The sequence below is a fragment of the Harpia harpyja genome, chromosome 2, assembly GCF_026419915.1.
Source record: "Harpia harpyja isolate bHarHar1 chromosome 2, bHarHar1 primary haplotype, whole genome shotgun sequence".
In the NCBI taxonomy this organism is placed as follows: Eukaryota; Metazoa; Chordata; class Aves; order Accipitriformes; family Accipitridae; genus Harpia; species Harpia harpyja.
This window is the reverse complement of record NC_068941.1, coordinates 60,163,667-60,186,930: the sequence shown is the minus strand read 5'-3', so window position 1 is coordinate 60,186,930 and position 23,264 is coordinate 60,163,667. Positions and strand designations below refer to the sequence as shown.

Sequence of the window (23,264 nt, the reverse complement as noted above, 5' to 3'; positions counted from 1 at the left end):
TTTCAAAAGAAGGTCTGTGATTATTAACAAAAATCTGGCATCAGCAGTAGCATCTAAAGATACATTCCTAGCCTGAGAATACTGTTAGGTAAGTAGCCTCAGTCCAGCTCATTGTGGACGAGTGCCCACTTCATAAAAACGGTATCAAATTTGGCACTAGTTGGCATCCTGCTGACAGTTTCAGCAAAGAAACTCAAAATGAAGTTGTCACAGAGACAGAACTTCCTTTCCTCAGTAAGTTGGATTCGTTATATTAAATCATTGCAGACATTTGAAGTACAGGATGGAGAAAGATTTTTGGACATTATGTAGTAAAGTCATCAGGGCTACTAAACTGCTTCATAAATCCACGAATCACTATGTAAAAGAGCCACCAAATAATGTAGCACTGAGAAAAAAAAATAATTTTTGCTATAATTCTATTAAGTTCATGGTCTTACATTATGTGTGAATTTGATCCCAAGTGTTTAATTTGCTTAAACTCTGAGGACTGGATTATACATAATATCACAGGTTTTCTCAACATAACCAAGGGAAATAGGAATTAAGCCGAGGTGTCATTTCAGGAGTGGCCACCCCCAGCCTCCATTCTGAAGCAATCAAGGCCTGATTGGTCTCCAGTGCATTTTCTAAGTAGCCTATAGAGACTGACAGTACTGCACTATGGCTGGTTTTTAAACTCAGATCCCTTTTATTCCAGAAGCCTAATTGTGTGCTCTTTGCTGCAGCCCGTTTATTCCAATTTACTGTATAGAATTGTACTTGCTCTCAGTGAAAAGTTATGAAGCAAATGAACGGGTTTGAAAGGTGATTAAAAATCAAAATGAAATGAAGTGTGGTAACTAATAAAGCCATTTACCTCACATATATTTTAATGTCAAGGACATTATTCCCATAATATGAACCCCAGAGAAATCACACAAAGTAGGAAAACAAAAAAGTAAGAAAAAGGTAAGTGGTATTTTCATACAGTTGCTTTCTCACTGATGACAATCACTTGACTTCAGGGTAAGGTTTCAGGTGGTTTCTGTTTGTTAAACTTTTTTTTTTTAAAAAAACACAAAGTTAAATTGCTGTTAGTTAAGCATTTATTGGTTGTTCAAGGAAAGGACTACTGTTGAAACTAAACATATTTGGAAATATGAACATATATACATACACACACATCATTCTGTGAAGAATTCAATATCATTATCCTCAACACGAATAAAAATACTTTCATTTAAGGGGGGACACATTTCATGTCTTATTTCTGAGGATTTGTAATAAAAATAGGAAATAATATACAAGTATTTATGTACCAGTTTAACAATAGTTTAGCACTGGCTTTTTTTTCAGTCACATATCAAACAGGTGAAGAGAAAAGAAACTTTCACATTTGAAATGGGCAGGTGAGTGTTTGGGTTTTCTTTTGGTGTTGTCATTTTCAGGTCTAGAAAGTTTATTTCTGTGGCTTTTTGAAGACAAAAAAGTGCTAAGAAAAGCAACAAATGCTAGTTACAAACATTATAGGAACTGTATAAATACAGAACAGTGAACAATTGTTTCCACTCTAAAGCATTGCCCTATCTCTTCATAACAAACAACTAACCCTGTGTTTCTTCTGAGTGTTAGACAAAGAGAAGGGAAACAAAGGACTATTTATAACCTATGAGTGCTTATATAATTTCTGTTGAAAGGTCAAAAAATGCCTCCTGCATTTAATTTTAGATCAGTCCTGGTCTCATCTGGTTATACGCTTGAACATTTTTATTTCACTAAATAAAATAAAAACCTATTGTAAATATCCTCTTTGGCTAGTGGACTTTCATAACACTTTCCATCTGACATTCTCAGACTACTTTGCAAACGTTCACTCAGACTTGTCAAATTATTGGGTGGCAAGTTAATATTAGCTTCTTTTACAAAGCAAGAAAACAGGCAGAAGAAATTTAGCAATTTGTCCAAAGTTACACAGGAAAGTTAGCAGCAAAGCTGGGACTAGAATATCTGCTCACTCTGTACTACAAAGAGGATATTGCTTTTCCTCTCCAGAAATCTTGGAAAATTCCACAGAGGGTTCATATATGTTTTTCTTGTAATAAACTCTGGTCCAGAAATGGCTAATCATCAGCCAGTTTTGCTGAACAAGTGTTTGGAACAGAATCAAATTTAGGATAAATTTCCAGGCAATTAAAAGGGCATATTAATGGAAAAGGCAGTTAAAAAAATACTCAGGTTTTCTGGAAAGTGGGAGAAAATATAATAGGAATTAAAAGAGAATTCAGACGTCTGAAATACTTTCAGTACTGACAATGTATGTTTAGCATTTTACAATTTTTTTTTTATATTTTGTATCTCACATTAAATTATGTTCTACAAAAAATATCAATACGTCTTTAACAGAATGGCAAATATGTAGACACAAGCATGAGGCCTAAAGATTTTCCATGAAGCTTGGCCCCCACTGCAGAACAGATTGGAAGCTTTAGTACAATGCCAAATGCCAACTTGCAGACCATGGACTGAGGCTGTAGTGCATGGCTCATAGCAGGTCCACGGAAGCCACTCCATTTACACCTGAAATTCTAACGGTCAGAGTGAATTGTAGTCCGTGAAAAATTCATGGCAATCCACAGAAAATGTGGGGTGTCTCCTGGGGGCCCCTTAGTCTAAAAAAAAAAAAAAAATTACCTCAACTCTGGAATCACTATTCTTCTTGAAGACTGTCAGCTTCAAAGCAACCCCTACCCAAAATTTTCAAATTATCTGAGAAATTATCTTTCTTGATATAAAATATAGTAAAACTTTATCTTTAGAATCCTAAGTCATACTGTCACCTACCAAATATGAAGCACAGAAAATAAAACGTCGTATTAAATTAATCTCTGAATCTTGCCTGTATTTGCTAATGTAAACATTATACTAGTTGGCAGAGAGGAAATACCATCTTTTCATTTTTTCTCAGAAATTGCTATTTTGCAGAAGAAAACAAAATACATTTACAGCATCTGACTTCATTTTTTTTTTTTTTGGCCAGACATCAGATTTGAAAGCCCAAAGACAGCAGAATAAGACAGATGCAAATACATTAATGTCAAATACACCAAAAGCAGACTGACTAGATAAAAGGGACTAATAGTTCTATAGTGATAACCATTAAACAGCCTATTCTATGAAGAGGCTGTTTAGGCCTTTAGAGTCAGTTCAATGCTCGATAATGGCCTAGAGGTGTGGTTATCTCATAATACCTTACTCTTGCCTTTTTCCTTCTGCTTAATTGTGTTTTAAAAAAATTACATTAGGAGCTCTGAACAGTGACGATAAGAGAACTTCTGTGTATTGATTGCTTCATCAGTTTACATAACATTGATCTTCCCTGACACTCACTACTCAACTGAAAATATTCCCACACTTCTGTGAGGTAGAAGCTTGAAGAATGGCCTCTTTTTCAGGTATTTTATTCAGCAAGGAAGTTCACTAGCAAACTTTACTGGCATTTTTCTTACCTATACAAAATGTGCTTTCAGTTGGAAAGATACTATTTAAGTTCTAATCATATGTATTGGCTAGAAAGAGATAAATTTTTAGCCATGGAAATAATTTATCAAACAAGAAAAGACTCACTGAGCAAAAATAACAGAGAACTTAAGTTTCTAACAGAAACGTATTGTTATTTCTGCCTCTGGAAAGGAAATAACAATTCTGGCTTGCCCTCCTCTTCTTCTCCAAAGATATTACTTATTATTTTTCTTCTATTCTACAGGCTCTAATTTTAACTAACATAGATTCTGAGGACAAATCACAAAGGATATTTTGACAGCAGACAGGCTGTAAATGGCATTTACTCTATTTTCAGCATGAATTTAAAATAGCCTTTTCATTTTATGTAAATTGTGGCATAAATTAATCAAATTACATTTTTATTACATTAGCATATCAAAGTTTTAATCAAGTAAAAAAATAATTTTAAAAAGGCTGCTACATTTGAAGGTCCCAAACCTGCCAATTATTTAATGCAGATGGATACTGTCATCCATCTGCAAAGACTGATGGTCCCATCAAGATTTTACTTGCTTGGTTTTCCTTCATATCAGTGTGGAGAAAAAACAGTGAGATTGAAATGAAACATTAATGACAATTGTGCATTGTGGTGAACCCAACATGATGTTTTTAAACAAATGTTTTTCAAGTATCTTTCAGCTGAGAGAGGTATAAAATCTGTGACTTTGACATTAAATTCACGCATCCCACAGAGAGAGACTTGACTGATTAGAGCACAACTCTTCAAGATTTGTACAGTTGGGTTCAGATCACCACAGACACCTTAAAAAGCTCAACACTAAATCCACAAAATAACCAAGACACCCAGCTGCCACTTAGCTAACTTCAAAATGCAGACCTTCAATATTCTTCTCCATGACTACCTAAAGTGGAAGCGCCCTAATGTAAACAGACCTCACAACATCTACTGGTATAGTTGACCAGGTGTCTGACAATTTTTCCTGGGCATGTGTAGAACCTGCTAACCTCTCACACTGAAAAGAAGGGACAAACAGGGCAGGTGGCCTCTGCATCTCTCTTCTTGAAGTTGTGCCACTATCAGACAAGAAAGTAAGTCTCATGGAACCAGAGAGAAGGCAAACAATGCAAAGTTTGTATGGGGAAGACAGAAGAAAGCTCATGCAGGGGAAGAAAAACTAGTAGGATTTTATCTGAATGATTAAAATACTCATCTGGGATGGACACTGATCACTGGTTTGCTGTGCTAACAGAGGTGCCAGTTTACATTCTCTACTGGAAGAGAAGACACTGAGCTTGATATACATCCCACTGGCACAGGTGGTAAAAATGTAAAGGTTGGATGCCAATTCATCTTTTTGGCTACATTACAAGAAAGGACGATCTGACTTATGTGTCTAACTGTAGAAAGTGGTCATCGCAGAGAACCCCACTTGAAATAACCTGAAGCTACAGGTCTCAAATTCATACACAGAGAATGACTTACCTAGAGCCCTGAGACAGCTTTTGAATCCTCATGCACCCACAATAAACTGACTGGCACCGGGATTACACCTGCAACAATGTTTTAAGCAAGTGTCAAGAAGTAGACTGAAGAGGTAATTAGAAGTGATAGGAAACAATTTCTAACGCTATCCCTCGACTGCAACTATGTGACTCTTTGTTTCAGGCGGAAACAGATCGTTTTAGATCTGCTGAGGGTAGTTTAAATGCAGGGTTCAGAAAGCTCGCAGGGATAGTAGGCCAACCTGTTATTTTCTTTCCACACGCTTATAGGTGCTGTGCTGGTAGCAACTCAGTATGAGCCAAGACATACTGTTTCTCACTGAGGCAGGAAGCTACAAGTTATCAGCAATATAGCCACCTCTTTGTGAAGCAGAGACTTTCATTGTATTCAGAACTCCACCGCAACCAAGACGCTGTGGTTCCTACCTACTAGCTTGGCTGGGCAACGTTCAAAGTCTCTGTGCTACAAATTACTAATTCCCAGTTTATGCTAATCTGCTTGTACTCACCCTAAAACCTCTTAGTAGTGTCCCCAGTCAGGCTGCACATCTTAGCTGAGGTAGAACAATAGCTGTGTTTTGCATCCATGTTGTGCACTAACTCGCAGGAGGGCAGGCCTGGGTCCACCGTGCCACCCCGTGAGCTGCAGCCCAGGCGTGCTCTAGAGCGAGCCGCATAAGCTGTAACGTCAGTGAGGGTATTAGCGCAGGCTTGAGGCTTACTTCGCTATCCTTACAGACAGATCCTAAGCCTCCTAAAGTAGGGCTTAAATGGGAGTTTAGACAGAGATCAGTAGTATTTAGTTCCTCAAAACCGCTACACAGCTGCTACTTCACACCAAAGACGCTTTTGTTTCTGTGTGCGAAAGACCTCCGGGCCCCCGAGTTTGGCCTGGGGAGAGATCGACAATTATATCCCGACGAAGACAAAAGCCCCCTCGTGACGCAGGCCGCGGGTCCGCCCCTGACTGACCGCCGCAGAGGAGCGCGACCGAGCAAACCGGGGCGCTTCTCCCTGAGGCAGAAGGCCGCCCCCTCCTCCCCGACCGCCGCGGCCCGGGGTCACTGGCCGTCCCCCCGTTCCAGGGGCAGCCCCACGCCGTCTCCCCGCGGGGGAGCGCGGGCGGGGAAGCACAGCACGGCGGCCTCTCCCCTTAACGTTTCGCTGGGAGCGCCGGTGCGCGGCTCAGTCGCCACAGGCCCCGCAGGGGCGCCCTCCCGCCCTTCCCCCCTCGCGGGATCACGTGCGCCAGTTCGACCAATCAACAGCGACGCCCCCGCGGGGTCTCGCGGGAGCGGCGGGACGGTATTTAAGGCCCCGGGAGGCGCCGCCCTCCCTCTTTCCTTACCGCCCGCCGCCGCGGTAAGGCGGCCGACAGCGGCTCCCACGGGGAGCCCCGAGCTCCCAGCGGGCGGGGTGCGGGGGGACGGAATGGGACCTGCTCGGGTCTTCCCTTCACATCTTGCCCTCTCGGAGCCTGGCGGTGCTCTGGGGAGTCAACACAGGGGGATAGAGCGCCTTTCCCTCACAGAAACCCAGTGCGGAGCCGTCCCCTCCGCCCTGCATCCTGTCGTGAGGCACAAGCGGTTCCCCCCCGTCCCCCGCCCTGCTGCTCCGGGCTGACTTCTATCTCTCTCTCTCCCTCCGCAGTGTGTGGCGTGGGCCGCCTGGCGGGGAGGAAGGCGGCAGAAAGCGTCCCAAGGTACCGGCAAGGCCTTCCAATGCCCCCGAAGGCTTTGTCCGCTGGCCTGCCGCGCTCGGCTGCGCCCGGTGTGGGCAGGAGGCCAAGGACAGGCCTGGCCAGTGGGAAGCGCTGGGGATCTGGAGTCGTGCCTTTGAACGGCTATAGGTAAGGGGGCACGCCGACCTCATCACACACCTCACAGCCTGGGGCTGGTTAGCTAGGGCTTTGGGCTTCAGAAATGGAGAGCTTTGGATCCTCAGACTTTGTACCACTTAAAGACGAACGTGTATCTGAGGGTTCTGGTCTGTATCACTGTGAGACGAAGGAGTATTTGTGTTTATTTGTACCCTTCTGCTCTTCTCTAAATTATAGGTATTGAGCTGCACAGACCTTAAGTCTGATTTCAGTGCAGTGGTTTCTTTTTTTATAGGCTGCATCAAGAAAATTGCAGTTATAACCTGCAGTGTTTAGGGTACTGAAGGCTGCAGGCACCTAAGTTCAAATGGACTTAACGTTTCAAACAAAGAACAGTCACTGATGGCATAGGCTTTTGGCCCAGTCTTGTATGTCTGTAACAGTGACTTGATGTCTCTCTTGGTTGAGAGTGTATAATTTGGTAGAAGGTATATGTAAGTAGGCACAAGGTAGCAAAGAACTGGCTGCTAAAGTCTGTTAAATCTAGAATTTACAGCTTACTTCAGGGTAGTGTCAACACTAAAAGCAGTTTAGGCTTAATAAACTTTCCATTGTTTCTGATTAGCAGTATATTTTAAAAAATGTTAAAAATATGTTCTGTGTAGTTTAAACAGGCTAATTAAAACAATCTTTTCAACAGATTGAACCATTGACTACCTTTTGCTCTAGGTCTTGATTTGATAGTCTTGATATGTAAATGACTTCTGCGACTTTGTAGACGACTTTAAGAAGGTCTAAGTCAATGTAATAGCAAGTCTGTAGAATATGGCTTTAAAAAGGTCTGTAATTAGATGATACAAATTATATTATAATTTAATACTTTTTGTCTTTTTTTTTGCCTGTTTAGAGGTCCCACATAGCAACTTTGTTTGAAATATTCTAGGCATGGATGATCACACCTAAATTAGAAGCACTGCTCAGGACTTCTTAAGAATGAACAGTACCATCCGCTAGAAGGTAAGTATGCTCTAGTCTAATGACAATTGTAGATAGTTTTTAAAACTTGCTTTTTGATAATTCACAAATTTCATGCAAATTGTAATCTCTTGAGTAAATGGTAAATTCAGATCATCTTAGTTAATAAGAAAAAAATAGTGCTATAATCTACTCCCCTTTTATGCTTTGCCCTCTTAAGTCTGGCAGTGTCTTAAGTGGCCAACACAGAGGGGTATAAAAGTTCTCTCTCAAACCCAGAGGTGAGGTTGAAACTCTTCTTTGGATCATGGTGAGAGGAACAACACATTCATGAAACTACTGAACTTCAGGAAACTACTAAATCAACTTTATTAATAGCTTGTAGGTAGGTTTTGAACTGTCATCTGATTATCATGTTATCTGAGTCTTGGTATAATTCATGTAAATCTTACTTTTTTGGGTTTCTCAGGTGTGTTGGTGCTTTATGAACCTGTGATAAACGTGTGAAGAGTTCCTTGTAAACTGGTTGGTCTCCAGGTATGTAGTGTAAAAAGGATTATCAGATGTTAGTGGATGGATTGCCTTCTATATCTAAAGAAGTTTAATTTATTCCTTACCTGAAAAAAAAAAAAAAAAAAAAAGAAAACCAAAATTAGTTTGGACTAGTGGAAACCTGTGTGGTAATTGTTAGAACTTTATATAGACATAGCCAACCTAAATTGGAAAAAATCTTAGGAAAGCTTATGATAGTTATTGGGTCCATTTATTCTAATCTGGCTGGTCCTCTGGAATGGAATCCATACTTATAGTGTGGGAAAGGAAAATCCTGTCCTGGATAAATGAAGAAATTTGTATTGAGAAATGGCTCTGACTTAAGAGTTAGTGTCATGTAGCGTGTTCATATAGCTCAACCTTAGGCCAGTTACCTCTTTTGTATGCACGATGCTGACTGCAAGTTAAATAAAACTTCTTTTGCAGGGAGGAAACCAGCATGTGCAAGGGATTTGAACTGATATTAAACATCAGCTTATGATTTCATGAGTGGCTGATTTTTGAATTCATACTAGATGATTCCAGTTGTCACCTGTAATGTATTGTCTTGAAAGTGGAATTGAGACAAGCAATGGCTAAAGCTACACATTTTCAATGATCATGTTTAATCAGGAACCTTGTCATTTGTTAAAACAGGTTTCTTAACAAAAACTGCTGTAATTTATTTCTGTGTCTTTGTGGATTAATTGAAATAAAATATGAGAATGCTACCAGAAGTTTGTGTGTTCTGAAGGTTTCTTGTTTAGGTACGTCCTGTATGAAGGCTATGTTTCACGGATGTGAACACTTGTGTTGTCATGCAGAAATATTCTCTTGCCATGTGCAAACTTGATAAGTTTAATCTTTAACTCAAATCCATTGAAAATGACCCTCTTAATCTTCATCTTTTATTCTGAATGTCTGGTCATGGGTTTTTGGATGTATTATAGAATGCAAAAGCACTTTGAGATCAACTGGCCAACTACTAAGTTATTTCATTAGGCTGTATGTGTTGTTTGCATGTTCTCCAACTAGTCAAAAGATTGTCTCAAACTTTAAAGACCAAGTACTATTACATCCTTAGCAAGAATCCCATTACCTGCCTATTTCGAATAAACAAAAAGGAAAATGTTGCAATATTCCATGTAAAGAACAACTAGTGTGAAGATCCTTGAAGAGCAGTATCGATATTTTTGAGCAGTTGAAAGCTTGTATGTGCTTTTCAGTTGCTTATGTCTAAGTAAATATTAAGAACTTATTCCTCAATGGTAGGTCTTAACATGAAGTTGATTTATGTGTATCCTATTACTAGCCAATGCTTCCTTATAATGCACAAGCAAGAATATAAAATACAGTTAGAAGTAGCTGCCAGGCACTCCCCACTACCTGTACAGGAAAGTGAGTTAGTGTAGCTTTAGGACCAAACTCATATACTTGGTCAGATTTAACGTGCATCTAGCTAGGAAGTGTTTCTGGTTGTTATCTTTGCTTAAACATATGCTAAACAGGGTGAGTATTTAGTGATCTATTACATTTGTAGCTTGCTAGGCTTACCTAAGTGTTTATTGTCCTCTGGATTGTGTTTTAATAAAAGATGAAACTAAATTTGAAGGGTATACAAAAGTACTTTCTCTTCTTCATATTAAACCTGACAACTGTCTAGTTCCTGTTATGAGAAACAATGAATCATTTTCCTACAAGCCTTGTCAGTCATTTTATAGACCTCTGTCCTCTGCAGTCGTGCTGAAGGATTAAGCTTTAGTCTATTCAGTCTTGCCTTACGTGAGTGTGGTTTCATATCTGATCTATGCTGCCCTGTGCAGGTTTTCTAAATCTTGCTTCTCTTAGGTTCAACACTAATTGATGGTGTTCACCATAGGTAGATTTCTAAATGTTCTCTCCTGTTTTCCTTAACTAGTAAGCTTGTTTACTTTTGATAGTTTGGGATGATGTTTTCAGTGAGCTGTCTACACTTCCAGAACTTTTCAGAAGGTGAGTAGAAGCTATTTTAGGATTAGGGTTGGAGTCTTCCTTCCCAGATTCATTAGTCACGCAAGAAGTGGTGTTAAATTCTGTCTGCTGCTCTGTCCATGAGGATCTTGTCAGAATCAAGATCTCTGGGAGTCTGCAGACGTGGTTAGCTTAGAGTATTCTGCTTTTTTCACATTAATTGATGCTGAAAACAGCTTTGAAATCCTTTTGCTTGTGAAACTATTTGTTCCTCTCTTTTCTGAATTAATGGTCTAAGAGTACACTAAAGGTCCCTTCTCTTTCACGGTAGCTGTCATACCCTTGAAGGACATATCTGAAGACTTTTCTAAAATAGTGTTCCTTTGAGTCAGGCTCTGTGCTTAGGTGCTGACTCCTTCAGAGACTTGTTTGTTCAGTTTTTTTGAGGCATTACTACTCTTCAACTTCATGCTGTGCAGTTGGTGATAAAAAATACCACTAAATCCTAATGACTTGGTCCTTATTCACAAATTTGTTCTAACATGTTTCAGGTAGGTCCTTGTTCATTCATCCCCGGGTTTTAAAACTTTGGGAAAGTAATCTTTATCACAGACAAATCATTCATTTGGCTTTTGTGATGTAGCCTTCAAATTCTCAAAGGCTCCTTTCATACTTGTTTGTTTCTGGGGCTTGCTAATTCTTTTGCAGACTGCCTGCTTCTGATCAATTTGAAGATATTTTAATATTATTTTATCATATTGCTTCTTAAGGTTTTCTGGTGCTTCAGTATTGGACAGATTTAAACTGGGTTATTCATTTTTACTTTGTTTTGGCGTGACTTGTAGTTACTGGTTTAATACAAAATCAAAGTACAGTTTGTATTTTAAACTAAAGAAGTATCAAAGTATTTCATATGTTTATAAGGCTTATGACTTTACATTTGACTATTTGTTATCACTCAGTTGGGGCCATTATTCTATGCTGAAGGCTCAATTTGAAGAAATACTGGTTGGAAAGATAAGTCACTTGAGAGTACTCTGTTCTATGACTTCTCATGAGTAGCTATAATGAGAAACCTCTTATCAATTAACTTTGACTTGTTCTATTCCATCATCAGGCTTTTTGGAATATATGTCAGTTCAGGAATCATTCACCTAATTAATTTTATGATATGTTAAAGTAGTGAAGCAAAACAAAGGGATTAGTATTAGTCTAGGAATACAAAGTAAGTCTAAATCTGATAACTTTATTGTTGTAAATTAGCTCATTCACCCTGACCACCACCCTGTGGGACTGTATGCTTGGGGCTGTGTAGCTCACTAAGAGAAAGCTGGTTTGTATGAATGCTGTCCTCTAAATGAAGTTATAACATTGCAATTTTCCTTTTTATTACTCACTGGAAAAGTGAAGACTAATGAAAGAAAAATAGCCAGGTTTGCTGGAGAATAGTCAAGGGTTAACTAGTTGGCTTACATCATCACAGATTTGTATTAACTAGCCTTGTTACAGGCTAAATGACATTAAGCTAAGTTCTGTCATTTTATAAATTTTTGTATGTATGGTTTGTACAACAGGGATTATATGAGTTTGGGGGAAATAAGGATGGAGGAAAGCTATAATATAGCTTTTAATCTGTACATATCTGTTTATTCTGGCTATTGATAGCAAATTTAGGAATGCTGCTTTGGCTTCTCATTGACTAAATCTGCAAGAATGTTAAATTTGTTCAGCAAGACTGAAGACTGTCAGAAGGGGGAATATTTTCATATCTATTCCGTGTTCTAGCAGTTGAAAAGCATGATATTTCCTACTTCCTTTTAGTAAGTTGTTACAACTCTTGAGACTCTGATCAAAGGAAACGCAGATAAAAAAGCTGAAGAATGAAATGTACTTTGGGAATAACGTGCTAAGCCCTGGACTGTTTTCTGTATACAGGGCTACATGCAACAACGTTGTTTTGTGTTCTGTGCAAGGGTCTGGCAAGACACAAAAATGCTCATTCTTCCTTTTTTTTTTTTTTTTTTTAAATTCGGAACAGTTGCTGGGGCACCACCTTGAAAGTCTGGTACTCCCCAAGAGTTTTAGTTTTGAGGAGCTTGGCAATATCAGAATTTGTGTGACTTCTTCTACTTAGTAACACAGATTCGTGATCTCCAGGGTTTGTCCTGCTTTGTTTTTTAAGAATCTAAAGTCTGGCGGCAGGTATCTTCTTAGGTACAAGTGCATTCAGCCTATATTCTCACTCTGCTGCTATTTTGCTCTTTGCATGAACTCAAGAACCTTGGATACGACTAACATTATGGGAAGGCATGAGGAAAAATAAGGAAGATGCTGGCAACTAACCATCAACTCAACAGAATAGCTAGGACAACAAGTAGTCATTATTACTTGAGTATTGCCTCCAAGCTTCCCACTGAAGATCAATAAGTATGATTGATTAATGAAAGGCCACAAAGAGTCATAAACCTAACTCTAACATTGTCATGGTTTTAATTCGTAGGGTGAGAATATAGGCTGAATGCACTTGTACCTAAGAAACAGTGAGTGTGTATCCCATATATTCTGGTTTGGATCAATGCAGGCAGACGCTTCTTACAAAACTAGTGTATGAGATGGAAGAATCCTCTTTTTATGGTCATTAGATATCAGATCTATATAGAACACGTTTTCTTAAAACTTCCTACATTTGGTTTCAGGTGCAACTCACATTGGATTTTTCCACACATCAATACTTTTGCTTATCTAAATAAAGGTGAAAGCTGTGTGACCTTCACTGACATTCATTGCTGTAAAGAGGGCCTTTTCTGCTCAGTGGACTTTGATGTAAAGATCTGAGATTAAAATCATGTTATTAAAATCATGAGCAGGAATAATTGGAAATAGGCAGAGGCCTAGGAAGAGTAGTGTGCACAAAACCAGGGGATGAAAAAATGCTGGGAGTTCCTGCTTTTTAGCACTGTGTGGGTTTGGAGACAATAGGCCATGCAGATCTCCAGTTTGTTTAATGTGGTAGAAGATGAGGTCATTTTATTTCTTTCTCAGTGGCATATTGCACACCAAAGCAGAGGTGGTATGTGGCCTATGATTCAGAGTGTTTTTCAGACTTTCTCCTGGTAAGTGAAGGGATTACATGAAGGTAATTTGTATAAAGGAATTTGGCTTAGATTTCAGTAGTGCTCCTGCCATTAAGTCTTATTACAGATGATGTAGGAAGATGAAATCCTAGCTTCTGTTTGGCTATATCATGATCTGTGCCTTAAAAATAGAAAATTATCTTATGCAGTTTGGAAAGTGAAGGAAAATCAATAGCAGCTCTATAGAAAAAAGTCTCTGCGAGCTACTTGAAAAGATTGCTAACTGTAATGTTCTCAGGATTTTAGTAATGGATCCTATTAGGTTCATCACTTTTTTTTTTTTCCTCTGAAGTATAAACATAAAATACATGCAACATACATTATTGGTAAAGTAACCAGAAGGAAATAAAGCCAAGTAAAGCATACAGGAGGATGCAATCTGTTTCCAGAAATAATGTATTCTCTCCCACATACCCAGACTCAAGATACTGATTTCAGGTCCAGTATGACACAAGCTTTTTAGAGTTGCTGGGATGCTATGACATACCACGATTTTTTTTCCAGATACCCATGGGTTTCCTCAAAACCTCTGTTTTAGACCTTGCTGCTGCTGTTTCAATTTGCAGATAGGTTATGGCCTCTCTGTCCTCTGTTGTGTGGTGTAAAAGGAAAAAAAAAAAAAAAAAAAGAAGGAATAAGATAAGAAGAAATAAGTAGACAATAATTTAAAACCAAAAAGAATAAAAAATCTCTTCTGCTGATTTACATGAAATCTGGGATTTTCATCCAGACATACTCCTGCTATCAAGAAAAGCTGGAACGAGAAAAAAAGGTATAATGAGCTCATGTATGTGCAATAAAAATGTTTTAACTCTATGATGTGTTTTTGTAGTAACAGTAATGTGAAAATTATTAAAAAGCAACCACAAGAGCTATAAGATGACATTAAGTCCCTCCCAGATTCAAGCCATTACTGCTTCCTATACTGCATAATAAGTACATTTATTGGAACTGCATATCAACTGCAATCCTGTCAGCTGTCCACTATTCCTTGTTTGTGTATCATTGATGGCAGGGCATAAATCATTTTTGACTTTATGCAAAAAGATGCTGCCAGGTCAGTATTTTCATATTGTTGTAGAGAGAGCACCCCAGGTTTGGGTACCTTAACTGTAGGCCATTTCTTCTTCATAGTGTTGCAGATGTAATAGCAATGCAGTCTGATTCCCACATGTGTCGTGTAAAGGCTGAGAAGTCTCACTGATCTGAGCTAGGTCCATCTGCCCTCTTGGTCTGAGCTGGGAAATGATGGTTCCAACTGCTGTGGCTCCTCTCCAGCGTTGTTTTACCATGTGTTAGTTAAAGGAAACTAATTATACAAATAAGTAACAAGGTGACTTTTTTTACTGCTACTGGGGTGCTGTACCTCTGTTTTTCCTTCCAAACTTATGTTTTATCACTGTATCTGTTTTGATTCTCAGTAAGTATTTCATCTGTTCTCACCTGACTTGTTGCAAGACCTTGGACTGTGTCAGTTTACTGTGAATCAAAGCAGAAGGAAGATCTCAGGGTACTTCTATAGGTTGGTCCTATTAAGCTCTGCACCAGGTTCCTCAGATTGCCACGTTCTTTCTAGGCTTCTCTGCGGTAGCCATGATTTTCACTTCTCGTGGATCTTCCTCCCTTCGACCAATTTATGAACACTCAATAGATTTATTATAGTATTCAAGTTTTGTTGTTACCGTTTCTCAGAAATACTAAACAAAAAAACATCTTAAACTGACAGAATATGGAGAAGCAACTGTTTCTAATAAATGCTATGGGATACATGTGTGTGATTTGAAAGAATTACAAAATTAGGCACATAAACACAAGATATGGAAAAATATTAACGCTGCCTTGTAGCTGTCTGTGTAACTCTGATTAATACTTACAATTACAGACAGTATTAAGCTGATATTTAAAAATCACAAAGATTTTTATTTTTCTTTTTTGCATGCCTACAGGCAGCATGTTTTAGAGGTGAGCAGGAAGAGAAAAATTACTGCTGTTGTCATACTTCCCTAAAGAAGTTAGCACCACCTGGCTCATGCACCATATACTGTGTAGTCCACAATTTTTATAAACTCTTTCCTTGAACTACTTGCTCACTTTCTTTGGAAATTGCTAGGAAAAAGAAAGTGTGACAAGAATTCACCATAAAACATTGAGAACTTGATTATCTCTATTTATGCTGTTAGAGAGGGGCTGATGGATTTCCTTTTTGACCAGAATTGTGACTGTTAACTGAATGTAGGTTCAGCTCTCAGATGAGTGTTCTCTCTCCATATTTGGATATAGGGTTTGGATAGGAAATAAAAAGGTAAAGAAAAATAGTGAATATATTATATACCCTCTTAAATATCCCATGTAACTCAAACTGCTTCACAGCACTATGAGTTATAGTGCTGCTGTCACTTCAGGAACTGTATGGAGATACAGCATTTGTTATGTAGTTCGTAACAGCTCCCTTGTAACCCTTGGACAGAACCTGATCTATAAGGAAGAAAATAGAGATAGGGTAATACCATTGTTTAATTTTTTTTTAGAAAATTGTTGCATTTTTTTATTAAGTGGAGATGTCATTCCATGTAAACTGTAGCATGACAGAAGAGCTTCTCTCTCAGCTCTCTTTGGCTTGAGACCTATCAATTAGAATTTGAAAAGGCTGCTTGAATCTAGGTAGCTTTAAAATTTCCAAAAATAAGGTATGCAAACTTACTTGAAGGTCACTAGGACCTGTAAATCAGTATGGTGGATGACAAGCATGCTAGCACAAATGTAGGGTAGGTCTTCAGACAATTTCACTGAAATTCAATGAAACTGCGCTTGTTTACTTCAGCAGAGAGTCAGACCCCCACTTCTCTCTACAAACCTTAGTTATCTTTCTGAGGTTTCTATTCATAACCTAATGTCTAAAATGATTTGAGGTCCTGTCCTCAGTCTTGCCTCTTTCTTATCTCAGTAGCTCACCTCGCCATTCCCACTCTATGCTGTGCTATCAGGTGCCTAGTCTGAAGGTTTGGGGTTATATAAAGTTGGGTTATTTATACCATTTCTCACTAATCCTCATGCTGTTAACCTGAACTCATCTTTGATCTTGTTCAGCAGGGTGTCACAAGTTTCTAGCTTGACTCATACAGTTTCTCATGTACTGCCTTTGTTTTTGCTTTAAGAATAATAATCTTTATTCTTCCATATAAGTGATCAGTCCTTCCATTGTGGCTTCTGCAGTTTAACTATGAATTATTCCCATTTCACCACTTTTTGTATTTATTCAGAGTAATTGCATCATTACTGAGTCTGCCTTAAGATCTTCCCAATATTTTGTGTATGTTTGTGTGAGCACAGAGAGAAAAAGTCCCTTGCAATTTGTAATCGGAATCTTTAAAGTAGTTATAGACTGTGATTTAAGTGCTGTTGGTCTTATTCTGTTAGACTTTTACCTAGTTTATATATGTTTTTATTGCCTTGAGATTTGAGTACAAGTTGGACTGCTTGAGAGGGTCTTGCATAAAATCCAGTAGTGCAAAATGCTGTTACCATTTTCTGTGGAAAAATAAATTAGAGGTGAATATTTCATGTATTGAAAAGGGGATGGAGAGGAATTGGTTTTCCTTCCAAGTAAATTATTTTCAGTTGTCAGATTTCAAAGCTCCAAGTAAGAATATCATATGGATTATCTGTTTGCTTGTATTCCCAGCTGCCTTTCAGATCCACTTTGGCAGAATTTCTTATGGTAGATTATCTATAAATTGCACGTTTTGAAGTAATTTAAAATAAAGATTTTTAGGGTAGGGTTTTTCAGAAGTATTCAGAACTGGATTCTTTCCAGTCTTTCTGAAATTAGAGTTTTACTGTTAATGTCAATAGAGCAAATCCCACTGCTGGTTAGTAAAATCAAAATCATTGGTATTCCTTAATCTCTTCAGGTGGCAGGGCATGTTTGGTTCAGCCAAGTAACTTGGATTGATCACACTGAAACTGTTGATAATGTAATTCCATACTCATATCATGAAGCCAAGAGGAAAAATTACCCTGTAGGCACTGAAGGAAATACAAACCACACAGATATAGTTGTAGACTGTCTTTCAAGAAGCCTTAGTTCATGCCCTATGTATCACCAAATACATCACACAATATAAGTAGTCTTGCAAATATGAACTATTTTAGTAGGCAGGAGCTTGATTTGAGGAAATTGTTTTTGTTATGCTGCAGTTAAGAACCTGAGCTAGTCCCACGTAATACTTAACTCCTGGCTTGAATTTTGTTTCCTAAAATACAGCTCTAGAGGTAGAGTCACTCTTTACAGTTCACACCCATAGACTGTAACACACCACAGGGCCAGCCTGTAAATCAAAACAATCATTGAGGTAAAGAGATTTAGGAAAAGATGAATTTCATGCAGAGAATAGTATGGAAGACTTGATCTAGTATACAAGGACAGTCTCAGACTGTTGTGTGCATGTTTTAGTGTCATTGTGCTAGCATCACTGGGGTAAAAGAAAATCCTATTTAAACAGTATGGAATTAATTGTAATTAAAAACTAGATAGAACATTGAGTTAAAATAATGAAACAAATCTACTTAGAAAATGATAGCTTGAGGAAGCACCATGAGATGACTGAAAAAGAGTTGATAGCCATCACATACAGGGGTGTTGTAATTCCAATTTGAGTTTGAAACTGGAAAGCTACCACAAATTTGATTTACATTTTTTGGCATGGACTGAAGAAAAGTGTAGACATGGTTGTGTGAATGCTTCCAGAGAATGGAAGCAGAAAGTGAAGATGCAGTGGTTTGTGTTTCACATGTTCAGGAACCTCGAGAGCTGGGTTTGATTGCTCTGGTTTGGGATAGTTGAATAAACACCATTAACTGAATGCCACATACTGTGGGAAGTCCATTTCTTCAGTCCCCTAAAACCATTAACTGAGGGAAAAAAAACCCAAGGCCCCAGGATGTTAAATATTGTTTGTGACAACATAAGCTCAGTAGTCTGTTCCACCAATGAAGTATTGATATATGATGAATTACAAAATCAAAATCAACATGAGAATTAGTTGGTGATCAAAACTTATGTAGATCTGATATAAAATTGGCAAGAACAGAACAAAACATAGAACAAAATGTAGACATTTTGTAAAATTCAGTATGTCTAGTCCGCATTGATGCTAAACTAGTCTTTCTTCTTGTTTGACAGTTTATATATAAAACCCAAAAACATTTCACACATCTCTCACTTTTCTGATCTGTAACTTAGCAAGAGGTGGGATATTCAATACAAGGCTTTGGTTATCAGTGTCTGTAGATTGATAGTTTAGGATTCTGAAATATACTTTGTTCACAATCATAATATACTAAAAAGATGTCTAAAACACAAGCCATATGACTAAGTATGTTACATAACAACTCAATAATGTTGATCTAAAAGCTCACTTGATCTTTTTAATCTTGGATAATTCTCCCCCCCCCTCCCCAATTGTTTGCAGGTAGCTTGTCCAGAAAACGAATTGTTCACTTAGGTGATTGCTGTTAATTCAGCTGAAAAAACCAAGGGTAATATCATCTCCTCTTGTTAGAAAAGCAGTGCTCAAATTCAGCGAGAACATCTTTGAGTTTTCAAATGCAATTGGTTGTATTGGCTGTGTGGTTTCTGTCCTCACCTAACTAGAAACAGAACTGGCTGAGATCACAGACTGTGGCTCTTTGCTCCTTGTTCAGCTATAGCTCTGCTGAATGCAGTGCTGGGGGTTTTACCACATTTGCTTGCTGCTTTTGATTCCAAGCTGTTTGGAGCAGGTCTGCTTAATGTAAACATGCACACAGACATGATCTGCACCAGGGATGGATGGCTACACAAGATTAATCAGAACAAAGATAGAGGACTTGTCAAGAATGTAGGTCCCAGCAGGCCCAGCTTCTGTGGGGCAGTATGTCTTCAGGAAAGAGTTAGGGAGTGAGGAGGAAGGTAATGGAAATGGATGGGGCCTCATTACAATTGGCATACCTGTGAAAGTATGCTCTCAGACATTTGTAGGGCAAGAGAAGGGTACAGTTCCCTCACTCAGGAGTTTATTTGCTGTTCTCTCCCTGGAGCTGCAAATCTACAAATGAGCCTAAAGGGATGTGATCAGTGCAGTGTAAAAAAGTCCACTGCAATTTATATAGAATCAGTCCTGGTTGTGGTAGCAGAGAAGAGCATGGTAAATAAGCCTATAGGGAACACCATAAAATTGCATTTAGACTTCTTGCAGTATGCAAATTAATCTGCTAAGACCTAATTTTGTGTAGGAGTTTGTGCCATGGAGTCTGGATATATCCTAAGGGACCTTGTTCTCTATAGTGTTGGGCATCCAGCAGCAGCACAGGATATATATAGCATTAATGATTTTATAACAATAATAATTGTGATTTTCTGCAACTGTTTTAAATAGCTGGAATTGTGTGTAAAGCAATAGGAACAAATATATCTCCTTATAGTCATACTTCTATAAATAACTGATTTTACTGTATTGAGAAAATGAGTTCCTTCTTGTGTTATCCGTTACCTCATCATACCCACTGTACAACAGCCAAACACCTTGGCTACCCAAGGTCAAAAGTGTCATTTTGTTTAAAGATGTACTTATGCCTCATTTATTCAGGGCATCTTAATTATTAGATTCTCTGCATATGGTAACAGAGCTGCTTTTTACCAAGTGATAGCTTATAGCAGGTTTACCCTGATTCACAGCAACATGAAAGAAGCTTCCATAAGTCCCAGAAATGATAAAATTCTAGTGAAGTGTCATATATAGGTTTTTGAAACCTAATGAATTGTAGCAAAAAGGCTTTATGTCTTGTGAAGGAAATGTTAGTGTATCAAATCCAGGGTATTTTGTACAATGCAGAGACCTTGCCTTGTTCAAGTTGCAACACTTAAATCATGGGTTGTCTTGAAAGGAGGAAAAGCTAAAACACAATGAGAGGCAAAATGCTGCACATACCACTGAAAAGTAAAAAGACTGCACTGTATCATCAATTAAGGGAAAAAAACCCAAATTACTCTAAATGATTATAAAATTTCTTTTTGAAACCTAGGCTTCATTTTTTTCAGTTTTGAAAATCTTAAACTTACACAAAGCAAGGGGACAAGGGAAGAAAATTATCCAGAGGGTTGCACCAAGGTTTCCGTGGGGCCGTGTAGGATCCAAACTGACCATTAAAACCAACTAAGGGTTAATAATCAGCACCGAAGTAATGTGGAGTTGGTAAGATGGGAGTGGAGAAAAGACTAGTGGCTTTCTCCTTTTTGCCTTTATTTTGTAATTCAGAAAACCTGATAGCTGAGACATTTGCTAAATAGTTGCTAGTAATAACCATATCAATCTCATTTTAGAATTACTGCAGGTTTATGCCAGAGCCTGGTGGTTCTTTTATTATGGAGACAGGCATCCCATGCACTGTTTTGTACTCATCTAATCTCTCAGCATACTGGGAAAAAGCATACAGGTACATTTTGTTCTCAGAATAATTTTTAAAGAGGTTTTGAAATCATTAGGCTATAATCTTTCACCATCAGTATTCAAGACTGTACTGGCCTGCCCTCTTACTTATGCTTTTCTACATATACAACATTTAGCAAGTAAATGGAAAGAACACCACCAAGCTTCCCTTCTTGTTCCAGCATGAGAGCAGGGAACTTAATTGCCACCATACTGTAACACTTAAGATGACTTTCAGCTGATACTGAAACACTGAGACACAAAAATAACTGCATGTAAAGGGTGAAAAAATCATACCTTCGAGGACTTTTGTTACCACAATATAGGTCAATTCATGCTATTTTTAAGGAAGCTTGTGACCTTTCTGGTAATGAACTTATTGGCTTGGCGATATTCAAATTATGATTCTATTTCACAAGTAACACCTGGGTACATTTGCTGTTAGAATGCCTAGATGGAGGACAAAAATCTTACTGAATGCCTAATTGAAAGAAACATGTCTGGTCCACATTTGTGTTCCTGGTGATCGATTGTTCTGGCTTAGCAGCTCCGCTGGCTGCATATAAATTCAGGGTACCAGAGGCCCTTTTCAATAAGCACGCCAATTCAGTTAAGCTGCCTAAACTTCTTGTACCTTTTCCACATTCCTAATTTAAATTGGCAGTGCTTGTGAATGGTATCAGGTTGTCAGTGCTAGAGAAAAGAACCGTTCCTTTTGTTCCCAGAACTAGTACAGTGTGAACTTTCTCATCCGGCGGCACAGGATGACTGGGGTGAAGAGGAGGGAAAAGTTCCCATCCTTCACCTAAAGCAAGAGCCACAAAGGATGACTGATTTTATAACTCAGCACTAGGCTTAACAGAGGAGTTGCTGCTGAATCCTATGGATACCAGTTTATGCTGGTAATCTCTCAATTTTTTGCTGGGAGGACAGCGCATAGTAACAAAATCCCTTCTACCACAGAGCAAAGATCAATACACAATGTTCACCTTGCTTAGTTATATGTAGATAACTCTTGACCCTGTGCTCCCTAGAGTAGGTAGTAACACCATGCCCATCTTCCTGTACTCGTGACTTTTTATGAACCAAGCAATCTAGTTTATATATTTATTAAAAATATGTAAAGTAATATATCTCACAGTACACCTGGAATACCTTATTCAACTGTTAAAGAGCAATTAATTTATACTTGAATCATCTTCACATTAATAATGTAATCAAGATCAGAGCAGCCAAACAAGTATGTTCTGAAGTTCTTGCTGTTAGAGCAATCAAATTCCACTAATCTATTATCAAGGTTTCTTTGTCTTACTTACCTAGAAGCATTTCAGTCCTACAAATTATCACATCGCAAAACCTTGCTACCCTGCCATTCAACAAAATGCCTTATTCTGTGAGTGAAAAAAAAACCCAAACTCATTTCTGCTTCTGATATGCCGACTAGAAAAAGCTCTGTCCCAGAAGTCCCCCAAACAGCTAGGTGGCTGTAGTGCCCAGGAAGCGTGTGAAATGGGTGTTTGGGTGCTGGCATGATGGTTTCAGCACAGTGGACATGCTGCTCCATCAAGGCTTTTGAAAGCTTCTGGTTGTAGTGCTGAATACAGTTTGCTTGGATAAAAATCACACTGAGCACCAGTTTGAAGAGGGAGTGGTTTTGGCAACAGCTGCTGGGATAATTACTCTAATTCTGGTCTAAACCATTGCTTGTGCCAGTAAGGAAACATGTTTCCTGCACCTCCTCACATGAAACAAGTTCTTCGTGCAGCTCCTTCTTAGCTGGCAAGTAACCTCCTGTGCCCCCCCATCTCCCTTGCCAGAGCTATCTCTGGGGGTGTCTCCCCTAGTCCTGGCCTTTTAACATGATACTTCACCTCCATCAACACCTTCTCCAGCAAGGCTCCAGCAGAGAAGGGAAGGTGACTAGCAGATTGGCTTACATTCTCTTCCCTCCAAAATCTTAATGTGTCATGCCCCTGCCAGGTCATCTTCCTTCTACTCACCTTCATCCATCCTCTTCACCTGGTGAGACAGGGGAATCCATAATCCTGCTGCTCAAGGTACAGAACACTTTGAAAATAAACTAGGTAGTACAGACCCATATATATTTTTAAAAACATGTACCTATTGCACTTTTTACAAGCTGGTTGTAAATTGTTTCAATGTTTACTGATTCAATTGTATATTTTCCACGTAGGCTCGCTCAACAAAGGAATGTTTCTATTTAAGTCTCTTGGCAAGGTGAAGTAAAAACATGGCTTGCAAAATCGCTTCTGTTCACATTAGAAAATGCTTTTTACTATTATTTGTGGACTTTGGATCAGAAATCCTGTGTTGTATGTGTTCCCCAATGACTGCTGTGTAATTAGGCCCTGATGTTTCTGC

General features: G+C 38.6%; 2 long non-coding RNA genes and 1 other non-coding gene across 13 annotated transcripts; 2 read left to right on the top strand and 1 right to left on the bottom strand.

Annotated features, from left to right (window-relative positions):
• Positions 1-1,055: 1,055 nt before the first annotated feature.
• On the bottom strand, positions 1,056-6,245 carry LOC128138717 (uncharacterized). Its single transcript, XR_008234135.1, has 3 exons — positions 5,517-6,245; positions 4,988-5,055; positions 1,056-2,651 (listed from the first exon to the last, which is right to left on the bottom strand). It is a non-coding gene; the product is annotated as an uncharacterized LOC128138717 (long non-coding RNA).
• Positions 6,246-6,354: 109 nt separating this feature from the next.
• LOC128138716 (uncharacterized) lies at positions 6,355-9,069 on the top strand. 11 transcript variants are annotated; one of them, XR_008234128.1, is made up of 6 exons: positions 6,355-6,369; positions 6,658-6,856; positions 7,734-7,843; positions 8,081-8,186; positions 8,271-8,338; positions 8,780-9,069. It is a non-coding gene; the product is annotated as an uncharacterized LOC128138716 (long non-coding RNA). The 11 variants fall into 11 exon arrangements; XR_008234131.1 differs by lacking the exon at positions 6,355-6,369 and having other exon boundaries at positions 6,376-6,709; positions 7,770-7,843; XR_008234132.1 differs by lacking the exon at positions 6,355-6,369 and having other exon boundaries at positions 6,376-6,709.
• On the top strand, positions 8,009-8,126 carry LOC128139108 (small nucleolar RNA SNORA26). Its single transcript, XR_008234224.1, has one exon. It is a non-coding gene; the product is annotated as a small nucleolar RNA SNORA26 (small nucleolar RNA).
• Positions 9,070-23,264: the final 14,195 nt, after the last annotated feature.